This window comes from Eufriesea mexicana, unplaced genomic scaffold (assembly GCF_001483705.2).
Source record: "Eufriesea mexicana isolate 0111107269 unplaced genomic scaffold, ASM148370v2 scaffold24489, whole genome shotgun sequence".
In the NCBI taxonomy this organism is placed as follows: Eukaryota; Metazoa; Arthropoda; class Insecta; order Hymenoptera; family Apidae; genus Eufriesea; species Eufriesea mexicana.
The window spans coordinates 110318-117119 of NW_016931469.1; positions in this window are offsets into that span (position 1 = coordinate 110318).

Here is a 6802-nt window from a genome sequence, read left to right on the forward strand (position 1 = left end):
GAAAAATATCATACATAATGTGCAATAAGATATCATATAGAATACTGTTAAATAAATACAATATACTCTCAATACAACTCGTTAATGCGGCACTGATTCTGTTGATTCTGATTCTCTGATTCTCTCGATCAGCGCCATCTATTATTTTGGATCCAAAGCTCGGTTTTGTGATAGGAACACAGAATGCGCAAGGAGGTTGTCGAAGAGCTCTGCAAGTCAGACAAAGATAGATAGTGGATAGAAAAGGACAGAATAGCTCCGGCAGTGAAAAATTATTAATTACTCAATATCCGTAAACAATTTGTGAACTTTTATAATTTCAATGCAAAGCTGGAACTTCAGGCTGCATTCCTATATAATTTTCGTAAAGAATTTAGCTCTAAATTATTAGTTATTAATTTTTGTTTTATGGCGTCTATGATTTCGTAACGGCGACCATCACGACTTCAGGGAAAATATTTAATAGTGAACGAAATTAGAAGCAAAATGTGATCAAAAGTTATATGAGAAGATTCGCAAGAACATTGTTTTTATAATAAGTGCATAAAGATTCATAAATTAATTGCGCAAAGGATAGTAATTAATGAAAAACCAATGGCGTCTCCAACAACAATTCAAACAATTCGACAACTCCGTAGAATAATAATTAATAGTTAATTAATTCGGGACAAATTTATATCGAAAAATATATTGGAAGGCTCGTGAAGGATCTGTCTTTACGATGCAATTATAAAAGTTCATAAATTAATCACAGATACCGAGTAATTAGTGAATTTTCCACTGCCGATTTGATTTATTAAAATATATTCGGAGCACATAACCAGAGTTAGTAAACTGACATCAGAGCCATCTATGATTTTAAACTCGAAGCTCGAGTTCCGAAACGAGAACATAAATGACTCTGATGTCAGTTTATTAACTCTGGTTTGTCCTCCTAATATATTTTAATATATTTTAATAAATCAAATTATAAAGTTTTCTACATTCTTTAATAAATTCAGCCCAAACAGCAGTTTGTTTTAATTAGACAATCAGCATTCATTTCTTTATCTGACAGACGATAAATTTGCAAAGGTACGCCTTCACAACGCAATTATAAAATTTCATAAGTTAATCACAGAAATTGAATGACTTGTTAATTTTTCTCCAAGTGAACAAGAGAATGCATAGGAAATGAGAAAAAATTGCAAACAAACGCCGGAAGCATTATTGTGTCCATGCATATTGTGCCTGCATCATGCAAAAGAATGTAAGTCTTTGAAATTAAATAGTGTAAATTATGAGCCATTGTTTTTCCACCTTTTATTAGTGATAGCAGAGCTTGGTTATGAAAAAACAATATTCTATTGAAATCAACCAACATGTGCAACAGTAGAAAAATATTGGATTCGTGGAATATCACGAACATAGAGCCATTAGATGCCAAGGATTATATTTTATAGCGAGAAAAAATTGAAACAGCAATACAAATATGTAAGTTATGATATGTCTATTGGTTTCTAGGTCGTCTAATCATATGACATACAAGATAGAAATCTTTGATGGTCAAATAAAGATTCATACAATGGAGATGGCTTAAGCAGACTAAAGGAGATAAAATTAATTTAGGTGATGGCCTCTTATAACAACTAGATATAGAGAATACATTGAGATTGAGAGGTATGTTGTATTCCTGGTCTATATAAATATTAATATCAGTGGTCAAAGTCAATGATCATTTCTAATGTGTTATGTTTCAGAATTATGGAGCTAAGGTAAATAAAGAAAAGACAGTGGTTGGAATGAAAGCAGTGAGAAGAGGAAACATATTATGTCAAATAAAGAAACAAGAAAGGGGCAGCATATGTATCAACAGAGAAGGATGTGTGCTGTGGACATGCAAATATAAGGATTATTGAAGAGATGGAGAATGGTCACTTGGTAATAGGTATAAAAATTAAAGATAAATTGAATATAGAGTGTACATGTTGGATTAAGGTTCAAATGTATAGAAATATTTATAGGAACTATAGAAATATCTGTAGAAACTATAAAAGCAGCAGGAAAAAGGAATAATGGGGCTGTGACACGTAGAATTGATTAGGCCAATAAAGGCAATGTTAAAAGGAGGAAGAAGAAACATCTTACCTGCTTATTATATGATTATTCGAGAAAAGAACCATTTTCTTGACTAATTTTTAAATGACTAAAGATTTAATATGAAATATTATTAACAAAGGATTCCTTTCATTATAGGAGGCTTACAAACATGAGTTATATTTATATGCAAGAGCCAGCCACAAAAGGTAAAGTAATAAGTACTAGTTAATAGTATTTCAATGAACTGTATATCTGTTTTTAAAAATTTAACTGATATACAATATTTACTTTCTAAATTTCTATATTAATATATTAAATAATTTCTAATTTGAATTAGAATAATAAATAATAAATTTTAATAAATTTGATTTCAAAAGTATTTTACGTTAATAAAACTAATATATTTGTTATAACTAGGTTATAATGAAAACAACTGTTGGTGGTATTGAGTTAGAATTATGGGCAAAAAGAACTGCAAAGATATATTATTAGGATGACACTATATTTCATACAATTATCAAAGGATTCATAACACAAGGTGGTGATCTCACAAGTACAGGAGAAGGTGGTAACATATCTGAAGAACCATTTAAAGTGAGACTATATTTAAAAATAAAATGAATTCCTTCTTTATTCAAAAATAATATTTGTGTTTCAGGGCAAATTTCATGCAAGATTACTTACGTTTTTTTCGTTAGATTTAATTGCTATGGCTAATGCTGGAAAAGATGACAATGGTTCCCAATTCTTCTTTACTCTTAGTTCTTAGTTCTACTGGAGAAACTATATATAATATAATTGAACTTGAAAAAGTACTTATATATGAGGTAAATTTAATGTTTACAAGAAAATATATCAAGAATTAATATAAATGTAATATTTCCTCTGTTTTGTAGAATAATAGGCCACTTTATTCTTCAAGATTGATATAAACTATAATATTGAACAATCCATTTTCTGATATTATTCCTAAAATAATAGTATAGAAAAGTGAAGAAGTAGCGATTGGGAAATTGACGACGGAGTAGTACGGACATCTACTTAGATTCTAATGTCTATATGGCATTGTTTATTATGTCGTTAACAACTTTCAAAGTGAATAAAATGTACCTATTCTTTTTACCAAGAATAAAATCACTCTACTTCATTTGTGACTTCATGTTTGTCTACAATTAATTGATCACCTTTTATAATTGCATTGTACAGGCACAGCTTTAGCGGACTTTCTAATATAATTCTGGATCTGAATTCCTTGTTATTTAATTCATTATTAATGATTCTTGCATAGAGTGTTTGAACCATTGCCGAGAATACTAATGGTTTATCTTTCCATTAGTATAATAGAATAATTAATAATTCCAGTTCATGAATTAATTATAGAAATTTGGAATTTTTCGCAACAAAAATATATGTATATTTGCATCATTGACGTTATTAAATATAAGAGACATCGTTTGATATTTTACATCGGTACTTAATCACATAGCTATTTCAAAAATGCAACATTTTCCCGCTACAAAAATACCTAGCACATCCGGCTGCAGCCAACTTCCAGTTGGTGGCAAGCGGGCATAACATTAACATCGTGCAATATTCTCCCGCGTCAAAATAAAACATTAAATCTCAGAACGTTTCGTGAAGTAGTGATATTGCTGATTGATGTTATAATTATTTTACGAAGTTCAAGATTACTAACTATGAACATTTCTTCCGAGGTAATATACTATATGTGAAAAAAGGGATCTTGCATAGTACAAGTCGTATAACGATACCGGTGGAAAATAAAGTGGTGTGAGTGTGGGATCCTATAATACTACTGCATTGTCCGTTACAATCCGCTGTAGAAGATTCTAGATTTCGACTGATTATTGGAATATTTGATTAACATTACTCTGAATAGGCAGTTTTTAAATAGTTTTTCCAATTTTTTTTCGATCTTGACGTTCCATTGCAACATAATTATGTACTATCTCTTTTCATTCTAAATTTTAATTGTAGACTTGAATATTTCGTTACTACTGTATAGAATAGGCAGTTTCCAACAAGTAGGGCAATTATATTACGATTGAAGGTGCATATCTGAAACAAAGTAACGGAAAAACAAGTGCCTGTGAAAACGTTCTACACAGTATAATTTATTCTCCTATATTTCTGAAATTAGGCTTTTCGGTTAGATTTCTTCGGCATAACAGCGTAAAGTAATTTCTTCCTTAACGGGATTGGATATTTTTTCTCGGTTTTGAGTGCGCATTCTCGAGAATTAGTGCCGGAAGTGTCAGTGGCTGTCAGATCGTGCTGCGCAATTTACTTTTTTGGCTTCTAGTTTTTGAATTAGGCTTTTTGAATCGGATTTTTCCACCGATTCGCGTAGAGTGATTATTTTCTTAACGGGATTGGATATTTTTTTTCTGTTTCGAGTGTGCGTTTTAAAGAAATAGTGCCGGAAGTGTCAGTGGCCCTCAGATCGTGCTGCGCAATTTACTTTTTTGGATTCTAGTTTTTGAATTAGGCTTTTTGAATCGGATTTTTCCACCGATTCGCGTAGGTTGATTTTTTTCTTAACGGGATTGGATATTTTTTTTCGGTTCCGAATGTTCGTTTTCGAGAAATAGTGCCGGAAGTGTCAGTGGCCCTCAGATCGTGCTGCGCAATTTACTTTTTTGGATTCTAGTTTTTGAATTAGGCTTTTTGAATCGGATTTTTCCACCGATTCGCGTAGGTTGATTTTCTTCTTAACGGGATTGGATATTTTTTTTCGGTTTCGAACGTGCGTTTTCGAGAAATAGTGCCGGAAGTGTCAGTGGCTCTCAGATCGTGCTGCGCAATTTACTTTTTTGGCTTCTAGTTTTTGAATTAGGCTTTTTGAATCGGATTTTTCCACCGATTCACGTAGAGTGATTTTTTTCTTAACGGGATTGGATATTTTCCTTCTGTTTCGAGTGTGCGTTTTAGAGAAATAGTGCCGGAAGTGTCAGTGGCTCTCAGATCGTGCTGCGCAATTTACTTTTTTTGCTTCTAGTTTTTGAATTAGGCTTTTTGAATCGGATTTTTCCATTGATTTGCGTAGAGTGATTTTTTCCTTAACGGGATTGAATAGTTTTTTTCGGTTTGGAGCGTGCGTCTTCGAACAGTAGTGCCGAATGTGTCAGTGGCTGTGAAATCGTGCTGCGTAATAAAACTTTTTCTTTTTTATTTTCGAAATTGTTCTTCTTGATTTGGTTTGTGCTATTTATCAGTGTAGAGTGGAATTTTTTTTAATGGGATTGGATATTTTTTTTCAGTTTCGAGTGTGCGTTTTCGAAACATAGTGCCGAATATGTCAGTGGCCGTAAAATCGTATCGCGTTATAGACTTTTTTAGCTCCTATCTTCGAAATTGGGCTTTTTGATTAGGTTTGTTCTATACATCAGTGTAGAGTGGAATTTTCTCTAACTGGATTGAATACCTTTCTTCAGTTCTTTTAGATTACGTTCCTGTGGTCGTGGTTTAATCGCTATGGCTAATGCTGGAGAAGATGACAATGGTTCCCAATTCTTCTTTACTCTTGGTTCTCAATTAGATTTGCCTAATAAACGTTCAATTTTTGGTTATGATACTGGAGAAACTATATATGACATGCTTGAACTTGAACAAGCACTTGTAGATGAGGTAAATTTAATGTTTATAAGAAAATATATCAAGAATTGATATAAATATAATATTGCCCCTTTTTGTAGATTGATAGGCCACTTTATGCTCCAAAAATGATACAAGCTGAATTATTGAACAATCCATTTCCTGATATTATACCAAGGATAATAGTACAGGAAAGTGAAGAAGTAAAGGACAGGAATAAAGTAAAAATCATATACGTTTGTAGCATTTATCCATGATAGTATTATTCTTTGTAATGAAAAATTTTGTTACAGTAATTTCAACCTCCTGGACCTCCAAATAAAAAAAGGTATGAAGACCGTATTAGCGATTGGGAATTATTGGGGTATAATTTGAAATTAACAAATTATGCTATTTCTGCTATTAATTTATGAACTTTTATAACTGTATCGCATAGCTGGCTCCTTGCGCAGCATTCTTATACAATTTTTGCACATAATTTGGCGCTAATTAGTTTGTTATTATTACTTATTTGACGACGTACGTGATTCGATACAACGATCGGCGCGATGTCCAACCGAATAATTAATTATGAACAAAATTAGAAGTAAAATAAGAACAAAAATGATATGAGAATGTTCATAAGGATATTATTTTTATAATTTGTGCATATAACTTGTAAATTAATTGCATAAAAGATTGTAATTAATGAAAAACTAATAGTATTATCAGCATCAATTCGAACATTTTGAGTAATAATTACACATATTCTATTATACGTAAATTATAATACTTATCGTTAGTAACAAATTATTAATGTTAATAACAAATTGTTCACAACGTAAATTTACAATAAAAGTGAAAACATTAAGGAATTACTGGCTATTACTTGAACTTGGAACGAATTTGTGTCAAAATGTAACTATAATGTGCAAAAAGTTTATGAATTATTACACTGATTGTTTATAACAAATTAATATTGTTAATAACAAATTGCTCGCAACGTATATTTATAATAAAAGTGAACAAATTAATAAATTATTGCCTACTACTTAAACAAACGACTTATTTGTGTTAGAATATATTCGGAACTTACAAGAAGTTAATAAATTAATAAATTTATTGTTAA